At 45.9% G+C, this 23,694-nt stretch overlaps 1 protein-coding gene across 45 annotated transcripts in view; it reads left to right on the top strand.

Annotated features, from left to right (window-relative positions):
• SORBS1 (sorbin and SH3 domain containing 1) overlaps positions 1 to 23,694 on the top strand; it is a 241,706-nt gene that overhangs the window by 77,008 nt on the left and 141,004 nt on the right. Inside the window, exon 1 of one of the 45 annotated variants that reach the window (XM_021074134.1) lies at positions 6,017 to 6,092. The exons of the other annotated variants lie outside the window; for them this stretch is intronic. The gene's annotated coding sequence lies outside the window, so the exon portion shown is untranslated. Of the gene's footprint in view, positions 1 to 6,016; positions 6,093 to 23,694 lie in introns of those variants that run through there. 45 annotated transcript variants of the gene reach the window in all.

The raw sequence follows: 23,694 nt of genomic DNA, 5'->3' as shown, positions 1-23,694 counted from the left end.
AGGCTGCTAGGGTGTTTTGCCTTGGGCTGTGTCAGCAGTCGCCTGAGAGTGTGTTGGGCTGCTTTCCTTTGGCTGAGAGCTGGAAAAATAAATAACAGTACACATGATGCAGTATAATACATATGCAATACATGGAACCTCTTGGGTGCATATTTGATATTAACTGTATTGTGTTTTTAGGAAATTTATTTCAGAAGTGAGTGGCACTAAAATGATCCAGTGTTGCTTGGGCTGGCATTAAATGGACTGTTATGTGCCTAGGAACAAACCAGGGACCGGAGACGAGGCTCGTGAAGGCCTTGCCATTATGTTATAGAGAGAATCTCTTTGGCAAAATCGTAGACTGCCTTCATGGTTCACATGCCTGAAGATACTATGTGTTTGCAACTCAACATCAAAACCTGTTTACTTGTTTATTCAAACATCGGTATTGGAATAGCTAGTAGTCCTTATGTAATGCCTTTCGGCATGTGGGGTACATCCATATACCTCCTCCCACTTAAGTGTGCTGTGTCAGAGCCCAGTCAGATGCCTGGGCAACTCCCTGCATGGGTGGACCACTGTGATTTCACTTTCTTGTGCTTGTGAGCAGAGCTACCCACAGCTTGGGCTGGGCTACGCAGAAAGGAGCTGGGACAGGCGGGCAGAAGAGTAGCTGTGGGAGCGGTGCTTGGACAGTCGTTCCCAGCAACGGAGGAGGTGGGGGGTTGTCTGCTGAGCAGGAGGCTGGTGGGTGGGATGTGGTTGGGGCTCTGAGGAAGATGGAAACTATTTGGAACAGCTGCCATGGGTTGGGCACTAGGGGCCAAGCAAAGGCTTGAAAGCAAGGCCTGCCGAGTGGACTGGGAGGAAGCCTGGATGTAGAGCAGGTGGGGCTTGGCTGTGTGACTCAGAACAGGCTGGGGGGCAGGGGTTGGATGGCTGCTTGGTGGCTGGCCTGGTATTGGCATACGCTGACCCTGAGAGTGTGGCTATATACGGAGATGTTAGGGTGAACAGCAGGGGACCATGGGGGCGGAGGGAAGCGGGGGACGCTGGGTGTGCTGACAACAGTTCTTAACATGGCTTATAAGGCCCTTTATCTCTGAGTCCCTCCCACCGTGCACACTCTCTTGAGCCATTCTGTGTGCTTTTGCATCTGTCATTCCTCTTACTCTTTCCTTTGGCCTCACTACCTACCTCAGGTGCTGGCCTGGGCATCACTTTGGGGGAGCTGTTCTTGACGGCCCTCTGTTCCATTCTTTGCTGGGCAGCTGACCCTTTGTCCTGTCCCCACATCCCTCCCTCTGTACCTTAGAAGCTTGTTTCCAAGATGCTGGCGTACGTGGATTGGCAGGCTCCTTGAAGCCAAGGCCATCTGGTACCCAGCAGAGCACCTGACATACCGAAGGTGTTGAGTAGAAGGGGGCATGCCTGCCCTTCTGTAGCCCTTCGTCGTGGAACGGAATGTTAGAACTGGAAGAAAACTACGAGGGCAGCTAGTCCGACTCATTCGTTTCATAGTTCACAGAGAATTGAAACTCAGAGAGGTTGAGTGCCGAACCTATCATCACACAGCTTTGCTTGAGGCAGAGCCAGGGCTCCGAGTCGCCTCCTCTGACTCCAAATGCCACCTTCCTTCCTCTCAACCACCAGGTTGTCTGTGGAGGACTTTTAAATGTGTGAACATGGCAAGCCTCTGCCTCTGCTTAGCGCCTGGGTGCAGCCTCGTGTCACTGTTGCTAGCGGTCTGTTTTTTCATTCTTTTCACCGGGAGGAAGACTGAGTCCTGACAGCGCTTTTCCTCTGCATGGTGCCAGGTTTACAGCAGCTCTTAGCTCACTGCTTCCCCTTCCCTTTCCGGGTTTGTCCTAGTTTATCTTTGGGGTAAGTATCAGCAACTGTTTCTAAGTAAATAGAGGAATTGCAGATTCAGGGCTTGTGGCTTGAAACATTCAGTGCTTTTGGCGTCAGCCTGTCCCCTTCTGGCTCCGGTCACTGCTGCTCCTGTCTCTAGATGGCCCTGACTTTGCATGTGTTAAAGGCTGGAAGTTTCCTCCCTGGAGCAAGCGGCAGAGCTGGCAGAACCCTGGAAAAGGGGAGCCGTAGGGGACGGAAAGTCAACGTGTATCTCTACCACTTGCAGTCAATTTTTTCTTTTTTTTAAAAAGGAATCCTGTGGTTTCCAGACCCATCCTTGGAGTATAGGATACTAGGTGGAGTGTGTAGAAATGTTTTGTTTCCATATTTTCTATCTCTAAAACTTGTCGCTGAGCTTTTGGACAATATCTGAGATTTAGAATATTCTGTTCAGGGTTAAAGCCTCAGCGTGGATGATGGAGGGTAGGGTGTGGCCGGTGCTCTTAGCGCCTGCTCATGGATGATGCCGTTTTGTGAGGGAGGTTGGTTCCAGTTCACTGCGGGTTGTCTGAATTCTGCCCATCACCCTGGGTCCAAAGTACCTCAGCGTCAGTTCCAGGACTGGAAAGTCCATTCACTGAACACAGGGGATGAGGGGGCGACTGGTTCAAACATTCTGGTTCTTCTGTTAATGAACCAAATAGTGCGTGGGGAAAAAAATGCCCATTTTGGAAAAAGTACTTGGGAACGAGGGTCTTCCAATTCTTCCTTATTTTAGGGAACCCTGCAGCACTGCTTCTCTTAAGCACCTCCATCTCCCCACCCCCCCCACCTTTTTAAACAGGAAGAGCTAGATGATGTCCGGTGCCCCTTTTAGCTCCCCATGGCTTGTGACAAACCCAGTGTCTTTGATCCTGGGGGTTTCTGAAGGCACTTTGGACCTTCTTGGCTCCCAGCCACTTGGAGCCTGTTTCTGAGTCTCTCTGGGCTGGTCTTGAGTTCCAGGTATTGAACCAAAAGTTCATCGGCCAAGGGTTTGGACTGTGTCAGAACTATTTTGATGGGCTGTGTTCTCTTCTTGGCATCTACTCATTTCCTTCGGGGACGTCCCCTTCCTTGGAATAAATAACTCCAAAGATGCTAAGGCATTCCAACCGGGCATTTCCATGCAGGGATCTTGGCTCGTCAGTTACAGGTCACTGGGTGAGAAGGATGTCACCCAGTTGGAAATGCTCCTGACACCCACCCCTCCCTGACTCACCCCTGTCAGCAGTGGTCCTTATGCTGGCCAGTTTTGAGAATGACCATCTTTGGCAATAGCAAGCGTTGTCCAGAAGGTGTTTCTAAAGTGTCAGCCTTACGCTGCTGGGCTGTTCCTAAGAGGTATCCAGAAAGTGGTGGTCCCTGTTGAGTCCCAACCTCAGCTCTCTGCGAGGAGCTCTCTGAACGAGAAGGGGATCTCTTGGGGTCCCAAAGCTGTGTTGGGATCCCACATGGAGGCTGTCTGGGAATCATCATAACCCCTTTTGTCAGTGATCACCTTAGGCTCTTGGTTCAAGTGAAGCGTATTGTCAACCCAAGTACTACCCTCTGCCCAATTTCTGCCAGAAAGATGTCACTGTCACACAAGTTTTCATCCTAACTTCATTTTTGTTAGCTTTTTTTTTTTTTTTTTTTTTTGACTGCGCCTGCAGCATGCAGAAGTTCCTGGGCCAAGGATCAGACCTGAGCTACAGCAGTGACAATGCCAGATTCTTAACCCACTGAGCCACCAGGAAACTCCCATTTTGTTAGCTTTGATTCATCTTATAACCTGTGAGGAACTTCTAAAATCCGGTCTTTTATCACCTGACAAGGCGGTGGTCCCTCCCTCTTTTGTGTCACAAATTGTTGACGCAAATGAAAAGGGCAGAGCCAAAAGCATGTGCCTGTGGTCTGGTGGTTCACCTATCTATATATAAACCCCCAGTTGCTCTTGTTTCTTTCGCTGTATTCACAAGAATGTCATGGGCTCTTTGTGAGAGCCTGGCTCAAGGGAAATCACACTCAACTGAACTATCAGTGTAATAAATCTCATCTCAAAAGGGCATTGGTTAACGTGGTGCTTATTCCTAGTGAATCTGTGTCAGAACTTGACAATCACCACTTGTTTCTTAGGTATTCATCTGTGTAAGACTCCACCCTAGACCTTTTCTGGGTAATGATGCCAAGTTCCTTGGTGTAAATGTCTAAAACCTTCCTCTCGTTAATTCCTTCCTCATCTTTCATCACCGTTCGTTGCTCTGAGGTTTCTGAAGGATTACAGTGGTGACACCTGCTCGTACTTTGACCGTCTGTGGCTCTGACTCATCTGAGCCTGAAGACCTGATCGGACTTAGAGTGGCTGTGGCCCTGCTCCTAACTCCATACCTGTCCTCTGCTTTGGGTCACTCTTACCCCAGGGGCTTTTCCTGTTTGATGAGCCTTCTCTCAGGTGGAGGAGATGAAACCCTACTGGTGAGCAGCCGGTTTTCTGTCCAGCTGTCACATGACACTGGCTTCCCCAAGCAGGCCTATTAACTGCTTTGCTTTGTTTCTTGCTCTGATCAAAGCTTGAAAAACCCCACATAGACACCTACCCCTGAAGGTTATTCACATGTTTCACGTGTTTTAACTCATCCCAGACATTATTAGCCTTCTGGACGTTCTTCTGACATACACCGCTGTCCTTTGTTCAGCCTCAGTGCCTTCCTTCCTTCTGTGGCCCAGACATGCAAAGAGCATTCTGAGGGTGGGAGTGCTTCGCTGCCATTTAAAGGACTTTCCAGGGCTTTCCTGGCTCCAGTGGGCCCCCCCCCCCACTTGTTTGGACCGCAGGAGTTTTCACCTCCAAGCTCAGATGACCCCTGCCTCCCTGGGTGCCCTTCCAAGAACTTTGTTTCTCACTGTCCTGTTCTCTCCAAATTTAAGTTGTGACTGGTTCCCTTGGCTGCCAGGAGTAACCATACTGGGCTGAATTAGTGACTCAGGACAGGATTCAGCCATGCTGACCACCCAGAACTTTTAGTCCCCCCCTGACTCCCCAAGAGATCAGCTTTTCGGAACTCCCACCCAGGGCTGGGCTGGGCTGGGCTGGGCCGGGCCAGGCCGGGCCGGGTCCACCCATCCCTCTGCCGGGATTGAATTCCCAAGGAGCATCTGGGCCTCTCCCTGAGCTGAGGCACAAGACCAAGGCCGCCCGGCCCCTGCGTCAGAACCCAAAGGAGAGAACTGGCCAGGGATGGGCCAGCAGAGAGAACGGGCCGCTTGAGCGTGGAGACAGGACGTGTGGGGAAGGGCAGAAAGGGGGAGGTTGGGAAGTTGGCAGTGACTCTGAGGACTCTGTAACCCAGGGGGACCCAGGCAGTGGGGCGTTTCACTTTTCTGGAACTCAGTGTTGGGCCGGTGCCCTCTCAGGCACCCATCCTATTTTGGGAGGATTAAGACAAGGAGCAGCTCTGTCCTGGCGCCTGGAAGGGCCTCCCCTTTCCTCATTTTAGATGTGCCATTCCTGTAAAGAAAAGCACCTTTACCCTCCGTTATTAGAGATTCAGGATCGTTAAGACTCGGGCTGGATTAAAATGGATCTCTTTACTGTCTGTGGAGAAGGGTTTACAGAGAAAAAAATCTCAGCGAGGAATGTTGATTGAGGGGCGAGCTCTTTAAAGGGCCCATTTTAGGAGTGTACATTTGCATACACACAATGAATGTGCTAATTAAAATGATTCTCACACAGTCATTTTGCTGTATGGGGGGACTGCTGCTTGGCAACATTTGGAGTAGCAGTGAGTGTACTTGGAAGTGATAAAACATTGCTTCTTCCCATCCATCAAACCACCTCAGACGTAGTGCCTTCTGTGTGCAAGCACCTGTGCTAGAACCAGCGAGGTGGGGGTGGAAGGTCAACCTAATATTTACCCTCTAGGGTGACGTGGGACTACTACCGGGAAAGTCCACGGAGAACTGGCATGGGTCAAGCTGCTTCTGGAGTGGAAAGCTTAGTGGGAATTGGCCAAGTACCTAAAATGGTCCACCTGTTAGATAGGCCACACCCGTTCACCTTGTTTTAAAAACTGTCAGCTTTCTGCCCTAGAGGGCTTCCTCGCCTCTAGATTGAGGAGTCGAATTCCCCTTTGAAGCTATATCCCGACATTTAAAATATTCCTGTTGTCATCTTCGTCCTCATCGGCCTCAGCTCTCACCAGGCACCTGCTGTGCGCAGAGCTCCGGACTTTGTGAGTGTGGGACGTGGGGGGAGGCTTGACTTAGTGTGGAAGTGATACAAACGCCTTTCAGCTTCTGAGGGACCACCACCACCACCACCTCCTTACCTTTTTAAAAAGGTGTGTTAGAGCACAGTACTTGCAGAGTAAATATTTGTGGATTGCCGTTTATTAACTCTGTGGTTAAGAGCACAGGGTCCAGAGACATGGACCCGGTTTCAAATCCTGGCTCTCTGCCATGTGCTTGCTTCACAGTCTCAGGCGGGCTTGTGCCTTAACCTCTGAGCCTCATTTTCCTCATTTCTGGAATTGGGGTTAATTGAAGGTGTTTGTGATAACGATGGTGAGAGGCTGCCTAGGGGCCTGCATAGCAGCACATACGCTGGAGACAGACTGCCAAGGTTCAGCTCCCACCTCCTAGTTAGTATGTAACCTTGAGCAAGTTATCAAGCCCCTCTGGGCCTTAGTTTTCTTTTTCTTTTTTTTTCTTTTTAGGGCTGCACCTGTGGCATACGGAAGTTCCCAGGCTAGGGGTCGAATCGGAGCTGCAGCTGCCACAACCACGGCAATGCCAGATCCGAGCTGTGTCTTCGACCTACACCACAGCTCAGGGCAACACCGGATCCTTAACCCACTGAGCAAGGCCAGGGATCAAACCTGCATCCTCATGGTTGCCAGTTAGATTAGTTTCTGCTGAGCCACAATGGGAACTCCTCTTTTTTGTTTTTTGGCTGCACTTGTGGCATGTGGAAGTTCCCTGGCCAGAGATTGAATCTGAGCCACAACTGCAACGTATGCCAGATCCTTAAGCCACTGTGCCAGGCTGGGGATCAAACCCATGGCTCAGCAGTGACCCGAGCTGCTATAGAGACAATGCGGCTCCTTAACCCGCTGTGCCGCAGCAGGAACTCCTGGGCCTTAGTTTTCTTATCCATAAAACAGAGATAATGATAGTACCTATGTCAGAGGGCTGTTAAAAGTAAGAATTGTACAGCACCTTGTGCATGGCGTTTAGTGCGCTATAAATGTTTGCTAAATTTTAAAAACTACAAAGCTATTATTATTTCACTTTGGTTCTCATATAGCGTTCCTGTGAGGTTAGACAGGGCAAGTATTACTCCCTGTGGCTTACTTATTGTTGTTACAGTTGAGGGGCAGACCTGAGATTCTGGTAAGTTCAAATGGTCTCCCAAAGGGAATCTGGCTGGTATATTTCAAAACCAGGACCAGAGGAGTTCCCGTTGTGGCTCCGTGGAAGTGAATCTGACTAGCATCCATGAGGATGCAGGTTTGATCCCTGGCCTCGATCAGTGGGTCAAGGATGCTGTTTGCCGTGAGCTGTGGTGTAGACTTGGGCAGGATCTGGCATTGCTCCGACGGTGGTGTAGGCCAGCGGCTACAACTCCAATTCAACCCCTGGCCTGGGAACCTCCATATGCCGAGGTTGCGGTGCTAAAAAGACAAACAAAACAAACAAAGAAAACCTCCCAAACAAAACCCAAAACTCCTGGGACTGAATCCATGGTCTTTGCCATAAAAGAAGGTACAGGTGCATCTCTATGTATTTATCAAGGGCACATGGTCGTGCATGAAAATATTAAGACTTTGATATAATGCCAACTATTGCATTTAGAATGGGTAAGCAATGAGCTCCTGCTGCATAGCACAGGGAACTATATCATGTTCTATCATGACAGAACATGATAGAGGATAATATGAGAAAAAGGATGTATGTCTATCTATGGCTGGATCACTTTCCTGTACAGCAGAAATTGACAGAATAGTGAAAATTGACTATAATAAAAAAAGATTTTGATCTAATCTGGAGACCAATAAATAACAGATGTCCCTCAGACGTGGTCCCCCAGCACACTAAGTGATGTGCTCTGTGAATGACAGCACTGAGCTTGTACCCCTGCCCCCCCGTTGGGTCCCTGGATTGACTAAGGTTGTCAGTTTAAACCTCTTCCAGGTTCCAACTGCCTTAGTGTGGCCTGCTCTCTGGCTGGCCTTCTTTTGGAGATTCTGCTGTATTTCAGAGCCCCTTAGAGGAGCCGTTTGATTCAGGAGAAGCCCAGGCTAAACAGGAACACTTTCCCTTCCCCTGCTTTTATATTTGGTGTCCAAACTCGTCATTCTTTGTGAGACGCTTAATCATGAAAGCCGTATATCAGGGAGTTTAAAAAAAGCTTTAAAATGCTTGCTTTTGCCAATGTCTTGTCACTCAGGCAGATAGCTTTGGATCGAAATGTTTTCATGTCTGTTCACAAACATGGGCATGTCTTAAAACTGCTGCAGTGTAGGGGTTAAAACATAAGTACGATCCTATATGAGCGGTGAAAGGTGCTTTAGTACGTAGGTCCTATTTTTATGCTCTGGAATTCAGTTCCTTCCTGTTGCCAGCTGAACCTGGGACTGATGTATTAGATGAAAATATATTCCTATCTTCAAATGCAGACAACAGGACATTCTGTCCTCCAAATTTCAGTGTTTGAGTTGGGTGTTGCAGGAAACTTGGCACCCTTTCCTTCTTTTCAAAATAATAAACAGAGATGATGTCGCCTCAGGTTTCATCTGATGAGGCTTAGATGCGATTGCCTCATAAAGGCTGATTCATAGACAAATGTGAACTAATTATAGTAACTTAAAAATAATGTCCCCATTTAAATTTGGCAGGGCAGGATGCCTTGCGTGTTTTGTAGGACATGAGAGACTCCGTTTCTTTAGTGGCCTGGAGGTGACATACCCACTACTATTTTAGCCACACAGTAGCTGCGCTGGGTCACTACCTGTCATCTTTATTTTTTTGTGGGAGTGGGGGAGGGTTGCTCCCATGCACACCCCATGCCCAAACATTCAAGCACCTCTCACTGTCATCTACACAAGGAATTCTTTCTTGCTATATGTCCACTGCATTTTAAGAAATTAAGTGTCTGAAGTGAAGAAAGTAGACTACTTTTTTTTTTTTTTTTGGTTCTAGGCATTTCAGAATCTCTATTGTGAAAAATCGTAGGTAGTTATCCACTTCTGTCTATGGAATGAATAGAAAATTGTCAGACTGTGCTGATCGCTTATCCCTTTCTCTGGGAATTGGGTGGGAACATATGCTGTGATCTTCTTCAAATCATTTTGTTTTTGAATCTGTTTTATTTTATTGTATTAAAGTGTAGTTGATGTGCAGTGTTGTGCCAGTTTCTGCTGCGCAGCACAGTGACTCAGTCATATATATATATACACACAGTCTTTTAAAATATTTTTAATCTTACTGAATTTGCTTTAAATACCTAGGTGATACATGACCATGTTTAGGATTCAAAAAATTAGGAAAAGAGTTTGTAGTAAAAAGCAAATCTTCCATCTCTCCCATATTCAGGTACCTAGTTCTCTTTTCAGAATCAATCCTGGACACCAGTTTTTGTGTGTGTATTTCCTATGGAAATTTTCTTTGCATTTATAAATATGTGTATATGTATATTTCCCCCCTATAGAGGCCATCCTGCTACCCATGGTGTTTTGAACCTGGCTTTTCTATTGAATCAGAATCTTAGAAACCACTCCATCTCACATTTTGAGCTACTTCATGATCTGTGGGTTTTGTTGTGTCCATTGAACAGATATGATACATAAACAATTGCCTGTGAATGGCATGTAGGCTGTTTTAATCCTTTGCTGCTAAGATCACGGTATAATGATGATCTTGTACCTCTGTGGGGTAGGCAGTCCATCTCAGTGGTGGTCAGTGTGGGCTCCGGAGCCCTTAGCCTGAGCTTAAATCCCAGCGTCTCCATTTACTATTGAACTATATAGTCTTGGCCAGTTACTTAATCCCTCTATGCTTCATTTCTAAGATAGTATTTATCTCATAGGTAGGATGTGATGATTAAAAACACTAACCTAGGAGTTCCTGTCATGGCGCAGTGGTTAATGAATCCAACTAGGAACCATGAGGTTGCGGGTTCGATCCCTGGCCTTGCTCAGTGGGTTAAGGATCCGGCGTTGCTGTGAGCTGTGGTGTAGGTTGCAGACGCGGCTTGGATACCACGTTGCTGTGGCTGAGGTGTAGGCTGGCAGCTGTAGCTCCAACTAGACCTCTAGCCTGGGAACCTCCATATGTCACAGGAGCGGCTCTAGAAAAGGCAAAAAGGCAAAAAATAAAAAAAATAAAATAAAAACACTAACCTATACAAAGCTTACAGAACGCTGCTGGACACATAGACAAGTCTGTATGTAGTTAGTATTATTAGCATTTTGCATGGAAGCACATGGATCCTGTACTTAACTCTGTATGTTTCTGAACCACTCCCAGTGGCTTTTAGATGCGGTTATACAGTTTTTGAGCCTGTGGATTCTCTCGCCTAAATTCACTGAAATGTTCACCTCCCCCTCCCTTATTTCTGTGTTGCTTTTTTTATCACATCTTGGAGGAGAAAAGGGAGGATTATATTTCAGGCCACTATACTCGGGTATCCCGACCCCTTCAAAGGCATAAAATGTATTGCTGGTCGTGATGCTGTTTAATGGTTCACACTTTCCCCCCATACATACCTAATTTATAACTTTATAATAGTTAAATATTTTACACTGAGGCAAGTATAAAGCTCGTGTGTGTGTGCATGTGTGACTTAAATTTTTTAAATTTCACCATGTTTTAAAGATTTATAGATTATATCTTTGGGAAAGACTGGAGAGTATACATAGACTATTTAGTTAACTTTGGAAGTTACATGGTCTTAGGTCACCCATAAATCTTGTGTCATTGGAGACCCCCACTTTTGGATTTAGACAAGTCAGAGCTAAAACCCCATGTTGGCCTATGCTCACCATGTGACTTGGGGCAAGTCACTTAAGCTTCTAGGATGTTGGCTCCCCCCTCAAATGGAGACATTGATCCAACCACGTGATAGGAATTTATGAAAGTGACAAAAGATAGTGGGTGAAAGAGCCAGCAGTGTACGGCTCAGTGCAGGTGCTCACGAACCATCTAACCTTCCCCTCCTGCATCTCACTTCCTCAGTCCCCTGGAAGTCACTGCCTCCACCTAAGTTCTTTGTCGCCACTCCCCTCCTGACTGGCCCTGGACTTACCAGTGTCCTTTCTCTGCCTTAACTCGGGGGCAGGGGGCAGTTCCTGTCTCAGCTGGTGTCGCTTGCATCCTACCCAATGTTAAACACGTGTTCAGCGGATGTCAGTGAGGGAGGGAGGCAGAGGCGGACTTGTCATGTCCCTACCCAGTGAGGGCGTTACTGTCTGGATGCATCAGCTAGCGACAGCCTTGCAGGACTGCAGGCAGGAGCCACAGTGAGTTACTGCAGCCCCTGATAGCATCACAGAGGAATGGCTTTTGCACTCTTGGTCATTCCTTTGAGGAAATGTGCTACAGCCAACTAGTGAAATTTACATTCCTAGCTGGTCTGGTCTTTTTTTTTTTTTTTGGGAGGGTGGAGATGAAGGGCATGTGGAAAACCCGTTTCACATCCTCAGGCTCCATAGGACCAAAGGACCGGCACTTGCAGGAGGGTGGCTTTGACTGGTTACACATCCACTTCCGGTTGGCTTGTAGACCTCGTGGCCAACTGTACGTAGATCTTGCTTTCAAGTCCTGGAGGTGGGCTGCTGGACACCCAGGCAGAGAGGCTGAGCAGGAGAAGTGAGGCTATAGCTGGCAAGCAAGCAGGAAAAACCTGGGCTAGATCTTCCAGATCACTTATTTGGAGAGGAGCTACTCCATCCTGCATGAAGTGTTTTGCTGTGAATGTTTGAAATAGCAGGCACACCCATATTCAAATATAAGAAGCAGAGCGCTCTCCGAAGATGGGAGGCCAGGTCCCTTCCAGCTACTAAAGGCGGCGACGATTCTACACATAAATACTTGCATGATCGGAACCACTGCTGCCACTGGGATATTCTTCCCAGTTCCTTTGCACTTGCGCCTCCCTGTCCTTGAAGATCTAACTTAGCTCCCACCGTCCATTGTTTGTGGTTTTGACTCTGGGCTGTTTGACTGGCTCTTGGGTTAGATGTAGCCTTGTGTGTTGAACTGGTAGTTACTAAGTCTGTGGCCATCGAGGCATTTTTCCCGTGCTGATACCCTGGCTTCCCCACTAGGTCCTCACACTCTAGGCTGAGGCCCCATCCAGTGCCTGTGTCCCCACAGGTGGGCCTAGTGCAGGAGGTCCTCACTGCTGCTGTGCGCCTCTTCCAAGAGCTGGTTGGAAATGCACACCAGCCTTGCTGAATTAGAAGGTCTGGGGTGGGACTCAGCAGTGCGCAATCTCACAAACACTGCTGGTGATTCTGCCAGGCAGACGTTGGAGAGCCTCTGGTGTAGTGAGAGGGGGGGACGGACAGGGGTTCGAAGCCAGCTCTGCCACTTCCTGACTGACCCACCTTAGGAAAGTGAGATTTTTTCTTTCTCTCTCCATCCAGAGGCCTTTTGCAGAAATGTGTGCTGCATGATGTTAATAGGCGCTCTAGAAATAGGGATGTATCAAGTTCCCGTCGTGGCTCAGAGGAAGCAAATCTGACTAGTATCTATGAGGACACAGGTTCAATCCCTGGCCTCGATCAGTGGGTTAAGGATCTGGCATTGCCGTGAGCTGTGGTGTAGGTCGCAGACGCGGTTTGGATCTGATGCTGCTGTGGCTGTGGTGCAGGCCCGTGGCTTCAGCTCTGATTTGACCCCTAGGCTGGGAACCTCCGGATGCTGTGGGTGTGGTCCTAAAAAGACCAAAACCAAAGGTATTTTGTGGGACACATTTTGGGAGATGCTGATTTAGGTGATCAGTAAGGGCACTTAAAGAGCAGAGACTTTACAGTCCTATCGATCCGTGAGGAATTCAGACACTTTTCGTACAGGGCAAATCAGACCTGATACCAGAATGTATCATTTGAGTAAACCAGATTTATACAGCAACTTGAACATTGAGATGATATGGAAGTGACTAAACATTGAAGAATACAGGGTTATGTATTTTTTAAAGCAGCTAGTTTTTCTTAGGTAGAAAAACTGGATATTCAGGGAGAGGAGTGGGGAAGGCGGATTGAGGAAGATGTCACTTCCTGAGCGTTTTGGAGTCCTGGTAGGAAATATGGCACATTACATCGGGTAATTTAAGGAGATTTAAATAAACGAACTAATTATAAAAGGTGTAGGCAGAGTGTGCAAAAAGCAGCAGTGGTCACAGCAGGACTTGAATACCTCTTTATGTGCGAGGTTTATGTATATCCTGTTCAGTCCTCATAAGAACCCCAAGGATGGGTTTTATTATTTTAACACTTTTGCGGAAGAGCAAAGTGAAGCTCCAAGAGGCAAGGCAGATTACCCGGAGACGATAGCTGGGGAATGAAACAAAATTCCACTGCCACCAGCCTCACGGTCCCCGGCTTCCGTTACGTGTTTCTTTAAGCAGAACTTCCTCTCTTGGCGCTCTTCTTGTGACTCAGCAGCAATGAATCTGACTAGCATCCATGAGGACACAGGTTCAATCCCTGGCCTTGCTCACTGGGTTAAGGATCCGGCATTGCCGTGAGCTGTGGTGTAGGTTGCAGACGCGGCTCAGACTTGGCGTGGCTGTGGCATAGACTGGCAGCTATCTGACTGGACCCCTAGCCTGGGAACCTCCATGTGCTGTGGGTGCAGGCCTAAAAAGACAAAAGACAAATATATATATATATATAAAATTAAAATATATATAAAATTAAAAAAAGAACTTCCTCTCGTCCATCAGTCTTTCTCCATATGGCAAGGCTGACAATACACTGTGTTCTGAGCTAGTTACCCGGCTAGAATTGGTAGATGGGGAAAGATAACACATTAGGCAAATATATGTACTCTGCCTGCTTTTCTGATTAACTTATATATATGCGGAGGAAAGATGATACACATGCAGTTTCCATGGCTCAGTTGGTCGGGGCTGTGGAAGTCTGTCTTGCACCCTATTTTGGGGGGGTCCATCCCTCTCTAGAAAAAGGTTTCGGAGGATATGGCAGCCATTCGAAGGGCGCAACTGAGGCAGCTTAGCTTGAAGGGGCCTAGGAAGAGGTAAGGGAACTTTTTCAGACATATGGCACAGCTTGGGAAGGCTTGGCGGTGAAAGCAGAGCTAAAGGGCGCTCTGTTCCTAGGTGCCTGAGCCAAATGGAAATGGTGCTGCTGGTGGCAGGTGGGCAAGCAGCTGGGAGAGGAAAGAGGTGCCGTGGTGGCTCTCAGGGTGCCTCTGACTCCAGTTTTTATGCCGGGGCCACACTGGTCCAATAAAGTCTCTCTAGCCTGATACCTTGTTAGAAGGTGGTAGAGGATGAAATTTCAAAGAAATGACTTTTTACTTCCTTTAGGAAGTTTCAGGGTACCTGAATGTCTAAGTTCTCTTACCTTCTAAGAAAATGCAACAGTCCTGTGTCTGAGGAGGTTGCTTTTGTCCACGTTACTTTGAATTTGGGTTGGTTTTTAATGCTCAATTTGAATATAGCTTATGGTCAAGCCCCCTTTGTTCCAGAAAACAAAACCGCCTCTCAGACACTGTGCACAACAGACCTGCCTTTAAAAACATCTGGTGAAAATAACAATTTGCTTGGAAAACTGTGACTCTCAGATGCGACCTCCACCCCTTTATTAGCGGGGAGTCACTGGAGCAAACCTTTATTTCCTGTTGCTTCCACACAGCGGTCCGTTGCGGAAATATTTCACATGTTTCCTTAGGCAGCAGGGAACCTTGAAGGGCAAACAGGGCTGAGGCCCTGGAGAGGAACAGAGATGTTGTCTTTGCCCAGCAGCACCTCGGGGTGTGCAGAGCGCCTGCCGAGGCCCCGGATCTTTGAAGCGGCGCCAGGCTCCTGCCCCCGATGCTAAAAACTTCAGCTCTTCCCCAGGGCACGAGCGAGCGAGAGAGGCCCAAACCTGCCACACCCCCGGCTCCTCTTACAAGAGAGATGTTCTAAAATAGTCTTAAATGTCAGATATATTTTTTTTCCATAACACGCTGCAGACATCTCATAAATTATCCTTCAGTAAAATTTAATAGGAATGCTCAGAAAATTAAGAGTTCTAGGCTTGGGGTTTTTGGTAACTTGGATAACCATTAACCCCCAAACGTCTTGCTTTTTCTACTCCAGAACTCCTTGAAGAAAATCATTATGAATTGATTTCCCTGAAACTGTGCCCAAGGCCATCTTTGATGACCAAGGTCTTATGTTCCATCGTGAAGCCACATGTTGTTTGAACCGTGTAACACTCCAGTATGGTGACTGTTTTTCACTTAAGAAAACCATCTGATATGGTTCCATCTAATAACAATATAAAGGGTAGGCATTTGAAATATACTTCAAAATATATCTAGAAAACAGTTTTATTTAAGGAATCTATGAGATCCAGGTGATAGCCACCTTGCCAATTGCTTCTTTCTTATGACAATGGGTAATTAAAGATTCTGGTGGTAGAATATGTGTCACTGTTCAAGCTGTGATATCTGTTACACTGGCTCCACATGGGGCACTTCTACAAACATGAGTCACATCTCCAGCCTTAGACACATTCAGTTCTGTTTCAGGCATACTTGCTTCTGGGCACTGTGAGCCTTCCCTTTATGGGGTGTTCTTTTGGTTTTTTTTTTTTTTGGTCCGTTGTGTCCTATGTTTGTTTTTACTTCAATGCTTACTGATTTGATCTATTCAGTTACTGGAAACTAGAATTTGGGGAGAACTTTACCTTGCTCGTTGGTACAAAGAGAGAAGATGGGGGGCTGTCCTAATAGTCTGGGACGCGCAGCACAGCGCAGAGCCATGGTCACTGATGCCCAAAGTGATGCTCCTGGTGGCTTCTGGCCCATGGGAAGAGAAATTGTACTAAGGATGCTGGTGCATTTGATTTCATAATATTTCTCATGGTTCAAAAATGGGACTTGGTCTTTTTAGGCTTCGATAACAAAATACCACAGACTGGGTGGTGTATAAACAACGAACTTAATTCTTGAAGCTCTGGAGACTGGGAGCATCAAGGTCAAGGGGCCGGCACGGTCATGTTCTGGTGAGGGCTGCCCTCCTCCAGGTTGCGGACTTGTTAGAGTCTCCCATGGAAGGGCTGGGAGCTCTCTGGGGCCTCTTTTATAAGGGCAGTGACTCCATTCATGAGGGCTCTGCTCTCTCTATCTTCCCACCTTCCAGGGGCTCCACCTCCTAATACCATCACCTTGGGTGTTAGGTTTGCAACATGAATTGGGGGGGGGGATGGGGCCCAAACTCTGCAAATCATACCATCATCAAAAAACCAGTGTATTTTGTTATCTAGACCATTCCATCATGTCTTTGTACATGGAATGTTAGTACCTAGGAGAATTTTTCATAGTGAGGATATTTTGGTATCATTTGCCTTTTTATATCTACTCAGATCAGCAAAATATTAATTGCCCCTTTACTGCATCTAAGGCACCATGTGACAATTCAGAAAAAAATATTTTCAGCAAATAAAGAATTTTGCTTCCCTTGAAATTAGGTGCTAGCCTGACAATTTCCTTACCATTTGGTCTGTAGAAAGGTAAAGCCGATTAGACACATCTTGACTCAGGGAAGCATCCTCTGGGGGAAGTAGCACTGGATTGGGAGTTAAAAGCCCTAGTTTCATTCCTGTCTGGGTCACAAGCTCACTCTGACTTTGGGGCAGCCTTCTCCTTTCCTACTTAAACTATTTTCTCATCTAATACAGGGAAGATTATTTCTAAAGAGCCTAAGGTCCTTCATAACAAAGTAGACCCAGGGGTGCTTTTATTCAATGCTTTCTACTGTGTTAGGAACTGAGATAGTTCAAAATAAGTGTAAAAGAGCCTCTTACTTTTGGAAGTTTTAAAGGTTCCTCATTGTAATATTAAAAAAAAAACAAAAACAAAACTAAAATCGTTTATTGGCCATCCTCCAAGAGTAGATCCTTGCAAAGAGCAGAGAAAAAGCTAAGGTGGTATAGAGGACTCACCTCCCCCTCTTCTGAGAGTCATCCATGGTTTACAGCAGAATAGATAATACAGGAGGTGTCACATGAGTGGGACAAAGAATGGATGAGACCAAGGGTGTCCTCCAGCCTGAGTAGCAGCTGTCACTCACTAATCAAGCACTTGCACTGTGTCCAGCTTTGTGCCAAGAGCTTCCAAGTGCTTTGCCTATATCATCCCAACCGAGCCTTGTCGTAGCCACGTGAGAGGGATGTTGTGATCACCCCGTTTTAATTTACAATGAGGAACGGAGGTTGACTTGCTCAAGATCACACACCTAGTAAATGCAACTCATAATTGTTACTGAGCCTGCTTTCTTAATCACCATGCCTCTGAGGGAAGGTGAGGCATAGGTAGAGCGGCAACTGGACTCTTGTTAAAGAAAAGCATGGAATTGCCAAGCGTTGGTGATGGAAGGAGAAGGGGACCGCCATGACCGTGGGCCATTTACACGGACCCATTGCCTTAGGGTTGTCCTGCTTTGATTCCCCATTACTGGCTCTCTATGGTGAAGGCCGTAGCCCAAGCTTGGCCACAGAAGCTCCTTCCAGCTCCCTTCCAGCTCTCCTGCCAGCGCTAAAAAGAGCTGCGTGTTTACTGGAACTGGGGATATCTTTGCCACTTGACAAGGGTCAAGTCAAAGGAGTAAACAGTGGACTTGGAATTGGAGGGTGACCCCCCCCTCCCCGCAGCATAACCATGAACAAGTTTAAGTTTTTGTCCCCAAAGGTTCCCAAACTTGGTTTTACGTGAATGTTTCTGATATTTAATGTCTCCATGTGCTGAATCGAACAGCTCTGGTTTTGGAATTTGTGCCATGAAAAGCTCAGAGTGAACAATGTGACAAGTCCTTAACTAGCTCTCTGTTCATTTCATGGACCAAAGGGGCCACTTGTATCTGCTCATAGGCCTGAGTCCAAGCTTCTGTTCACTGTCACCCTCTCGGCAGCCAGCAGTGGACGATGGCCAAACATCATGTGACTTAAAAAAAAAAAAAACCCCAAAAAACGCCAAAACACTGTCCTGCTTTTAAGCACCCTTCATGGCTTGGATTGCAGGCCCCTCCAGGGCAGTGAGTGCTTCTCTCTGCAGCTAGACTGAGCAGAGTGTGGGGACTAAACAGATGCTTCAGAAAGGCTGCTGATTCTGTGGAATATGTCCTGTTGAGCACAGATTCCTGATTAAAGACAAATGGAATAGAAAGATGTTCTCAGAATGAGCAAGGCACTGTAGGCAGGGAAATGCAGTGAGATGCAAGACACATCTTTGTAGAATCGGGTTGTTGTGAAGAGCCCGAGGTTTAAGGTGGGATGGGGTTGTCTCTCGAGATATCACCACTTACTGATGGTGTGACCCCCGAGAAGACACTGAACCATCGCCTCCTTCTAAATTGGCAGCACTGGTCCAGGCATCATAAGGTCACTGGCAGTAAGTGGGGCCTTGTGTGTAATGTGCTAAGCATAGTGCCTGTGCTTAAGAGGGGGCCTCTGGGTGATAACGTTAGTTGCATTTAATTTATTGCTAGGAAAACAAGATCAGATTTGGCCACCTTTCGAAAGAGACGAGAAGCAGAACTTGAGTATGTGCCCCCTCATCCCCAAATTAAAAAAATTTTTTTTTGTCTTTTCTAGGGCCGTACCTGCGGCATATGGAGGTTCCCGGCTAGGGGTCTAATCGGAGCTGTAGCCAGAACCACGGCAACTCGGGGTCCGAGCCACATCTGCGACTTACACCATAGCTCACGGCAACGCCGGATCCTTAACCCACTGAGCGAGGCCAGGGATCGAACCCACAACCTCATGTTTCCTAATCGGGTTCGTTAACCACTGAGCCACGATGGGAACTCCTCAAATTAAAATTTTTTATGTGTTACAGAATGGTATAATCCTGAATATTTTGCAGTTACCTGGATCAGAAGAAGTTTACCAGGCTGTGAGTGATATTTGTGGCGGTTTGGTCCTGTCGACCAAGAGATGGTGATAGGGTGGTGACGTTATGGATCTTTAGTTTTCAGATGTTTAGGTCCGTGCTTAAATTTCTTTTGTGCTTAAAAAAAAAAAAAAAATAAAACCTGATAAATCTTAAGGAAATTACTCTGAAATGACAAGGGGATTCTTCTAAAAGAACTTAATTCTTGAACAACCACTTTTGATTTTTTTTTTTTTTTTTTTGGTTCGAATTGCTTTTCCAACTGCTTTCTGCAAGAAACTTTGCTATTGCTGAATAATTAATAATTACTAACATGGAAACACATTAGAAATTGGGAGTTTGAGTAATATAAAATGAAAACCATTCCTTTACAATAATATGATGGGATAAAGTATTAATGGACTATTAGAAATCAGAGCCTGTATAATTAAAAAATAAACATTTACTCTTTAGGTGGCATCAGCAGATGCATCAAAATATGTCTTTTTGGAGGAGTTCCTGTCATGGCTCAGTAGAAACAAATCTGTCTAGAATACATGAGGATGCAGGTTTGATCCCTGGCCTCGCCCAGTGGGTTAAAGATCCGGCATTGCCGTGAGCAGTGGTGTAGGTTGTAGATACAGCTCGGATCTGGCGTGGCTGTGACTGTGGTGTAGGCCAGCAGCTGTAGCTCTGATTCGACCCCTAGTCTGGGAACCTTCATATGCCACACAAAAAGACAGACAGACAGACAGACAGACACACACACACACACACACAGGTGTATTTGTATATATGTTTTTTTTTTAATGTTATAGTCATTTTATGGATTATGATATGAAGTTGTCCTACATTTGGGGTATATTTGAATTTTTTGCTTTCTCAAACATCCAGTTTAGGAATCTTGAAGCTAATAGATGAGTGTAGTCAAGCTCCTTCCTCATTTGGAAACCCTGTGCCAGACTGTGTGCAGATGGGGCAGCAGTCATGCCTGGCAGGCCCTGCAAGTGGCATCACATTGGCACATTGTCTTATTCACTGTGAACATTTGCAGGGGAAAAAGGAAAAACTGTCTCCTTGCTTAAATGAAATTCTGACGCAGTCAGTGCAAATTATAAATTATGTTTAAAGTGATGCAACACATGCATGAGTCTCCAGCTTTGTGAGGAACATTGTAGGTGAGCTGTGGGCCTCTAGTCCTTGGTGCTGCAGTAACTTGATCGTACCGACCAGTGTTTCTCAAAGGGTGGCCAGAAATGCAGATTGCAGGGCCTTCTTGGAACTTCTCAATCAACATTATGGAGCCGAACCTGCAATCTGCATTTTAAACCTGTGCCTCCCCTGTTTATCAGTGTATGGCAGTTTTTGAGACCCTCTGGTGTAGTGGGAAGATTTTGCAAAGATTATTTTAGGTATCAGCATTGAAAATGTTTTTTAATCCAGAGAATTCAAATTTATTATGAAAATTGAAGTACAAGTTAAGAATTTGTTGAAAGACTTGTAGGAAAATGAATTTTTTTTTTTTCTCTTTTTTGGCCACCCTATGGCATATGGAGTTCCCGGGGCCAGGGATCAGCTCCAAGCCATAGTTGTGACTTAAGCAGCAGCTGCAACAACACTGGATCCTTAACCCACTGTGCTGGGCCGGAATTGAACCTGCGTCCCAGTGCTCCCAAGATGCTGCTGATCCTGTTGCACCACAGTGGGAACTCCTGAGAATAATTTGTAAAATACCTCCTCTTTGGAGTTCCTGTCGTGGCTCAATGGAAACGAATCTGACTAGTATCCATGAGGATGCAGGTTCGATCCCTGGCCCTGCTCGGTGGGTTCAGGATCCAGCTAAGGATCCGGTTGCAGATGCCGCTCGGATCTGATGTGGCTGTGGCTATGGTGTAGGCCAAAGGCTACAGCTCCGATTGGACCCCTAGCCTGGGAACCTCCATATGCTGTGGGGGCGGCCCTAAAAAGAAAGAAAAAAAAAAAAGAAAAAAGCCTCCTACTCCATTCTGAATTCTCCAGTTCATTGAGTTGACTACAAATAGCATTGCAAGTTAGTCTTTAAAATACTTTCTCAGCGCTCATGAGAAAGAGTGCTCTTAAGAAGGAAACTTAAATTTGGGAAAATCATTAATTATTAAATTACTTGTGAATTTATAAAAGTATTTGTGGAGGAAATTACTGAATTTGGAGGAAAATGATAGAGAAACCCAAGTGTTACCTCCTATCAAGGGCTAAAGCCAATATTTAATTTAATAGCTATTAATTCATTTGTGGGTAGAAGAGAAAGGCAGTTCTTTACATAAAAGACAACGATGGTTCTATTTGGGTCTCCCCCAACCACGTAGTTACACAAAGCAGCATTTTTGGCTTTAAAGTAATGAAATGAAAGCCAAAAGACGTCATTTGATGTCACACCGTACTCTGTAATACGCATACATCCTTATCTTTAAGGAAGAAAATTGAGACATAAGAGAAGCCATCATTTTGATTGTCTTAAAATTTCTTTAACTTTAAAATGATTTCACATAACCTATCCATATTTCAATATAATTTCTTTCTTTCTTTTTTTTTTTTTTTTGTCTTTTTAGGGCCGCACCCGAGGCATATGGAATTCCCAGGCTAGGGATCTAATTGGAGCTATTGCTGCCAGCCTATGCCAGAGCCACAACAAGGCCAGATCTGAGCCATGTCTGCAACCTACACCACAGCTCACAGCAATGCTGGATCCTCAACCCACTAAGCGAGGCCAGGGATCGAACCCGCAACCTCATGGTTCCCAGTCGGATTCGTTTCCACTGTGCCACGACAGGAACTCCTGAATATAATTTCTTAGTATCATTTGTGTAGATTTCAGTGATAGAAGAAATGAATGAAATAAGATTTAGGGAGTTCCAATGTGATGCCTAGAGTTAAGGGTCCGGCAATGCTGCGGCTGTGGCACAGGGTGTAACTGCAGCGTCTGTTTGGTCCCTGGCCCGGGAACTTCCACATGCAGTGGGGGTGGCAAAAAAGAAAAAAAAAAGATTTAAAGAAATCTTAATCTCCGTTTAGAAAGACAGATACTACATAGTATCACTTATATGTGGAATCTTAAAAAAAAAAATAACACAAATGAATCTATTAACAAAACATAAACAGACTCACAGACATAGAAAAAAACCTTGTGGTTACCCAAAGGGAAAGGGATCTGGGAAGGATAAATGAGGAACATGGGATTAATGGAAACAAACTATTATGCGTAGAAAAGATAAGCAACACGGATTTACAGCATAGCAAAGGGAACTGTTTTCAATATCTTATAAAAACCTATAATGGAAAATAACTTGAAAAAGATGTATGTGTATATATAAACGGAATCATTTTGCTTACACCTGAAACTAACATAATATTGCAGATCAACTGCACTCCAATTTTTAAAAATGATCTTAGAGCATCAGAAAAAAAATTAGGCTGCAAGGACCAAAAAAATTAAAAAATAAAAGCACCAAGTAGTACACAAACCAAAAGAACCTTTCTGTTTGAAGAATTCTGTACGTATCTCTGGCTGTATAATTTAAATAATTTTTGTAAAGAATTGGTCTTTTTTTTCCCTGTTGAAATATTGTCTGGGCTGGTCTATCCATCCGCACAGTTTTATTCCTCTTTGGGGACTCCCTGCCCTTCTTCCTCCATCTGTTGTCCCTCTGTGATGGCAGTGGGGCTGAGCACATTTTGCAGAGAAACCAGGCTTTGTTTCCAGCCAGGAGCAGAGAGCAGTGCTCTAAGGGTGATTTCCTTATCTTCCCTCCAGTTGCCTGAAATCTCCCTTCTAGCGCTGATCCAGGGCCTCGTCTCCTCTCTTGGCCAAGCATTTCCACAGCCTTGCCGGGGTCACTCTTTGCAGCTGGTTTCACTCTGCATTTAATGAGGGAGCTGAGCTGAGTGGCCCTGAGAAGGGTTTCCCCATCCGGGCGGGGTGGGGGGGGGCCCTCGGCCACGCGTCCCTGTTCAATGAGTAAATGCTGGCTGCTGGGAGATGCTGGGAAAGGGCCTTTCCAGCCAGTTCTCCTCTGTCAGCATCTAGGACACATTTCTGAGCCCGCCTGCTCCTTCCTCCTTTCTCTTTGGACTTTGGTGTAACCAGCAGTAAATTAGGAACGTGAGTGTTTTAAATCCCAGGTATGTGTATCTTTTGGAGTCCCTGGCATCCTCTGTCCCTGCTCTCTGGCGGGACTGGACCATTTAGCAAAAGCCTGTCGGCCAGCTTTGTGTCCTTGTCCAGGATTTCATGCTACCCAAGGCCTCACTGCACCTGACTGTCTGCATTTAAATTTGCCGGTTTGTTTTCGGAGCTGTGTTATTAGCAGATGGGAATTTGAAAGGCCTTATGCCATGCTAAGAGTCCAAGTATTTTTCATCTCTGTTTTAAGAGTTTTAGCTCTTATTTTAGCCCCCCACCCCTTATAATCTAGTGTATATACTTAGGCTATACATTTGTACATAAGAAAAAACTTATTTATATTTGCCCTTTTATTATTAGATAGGAAGAAAGTCTATAATTATATACCTCTTAAACTGGATTTCCTCCAGAAGTGTAATTATGTTCACCAAACTCCACAAATACCGAAGCTCCCTTTAAGAAGATTGGGAACCAACCCAAGAGTTCTAAAGTTACATTTTTATGAAAGATTTTTGTTGCATGCTTAAGGGATGGGAGAGATTTCTTAGGGGACCTTTATCCTTTCCCCCATC

The sequence above is a fragment of the Sus scrofa genome, chromosome 14, assembly GCF_000003025.6.
Source record: "Sus scrofa isolate TJ Tabasco breed Duroc chromosome 14, Sscrofa11.1, whole genome shotgun sequence".
NCBI classification, from domain to species: Eukaryota; Metazoa; Chordata; class Mammalia; order Artiodactyla; family Suidae; genus Sus; species Sus scrofa.
Note: the sequence above shows the minus strand (reverse complement) of the source record. Positions and strands in the feature narration are given on the sequence as shown.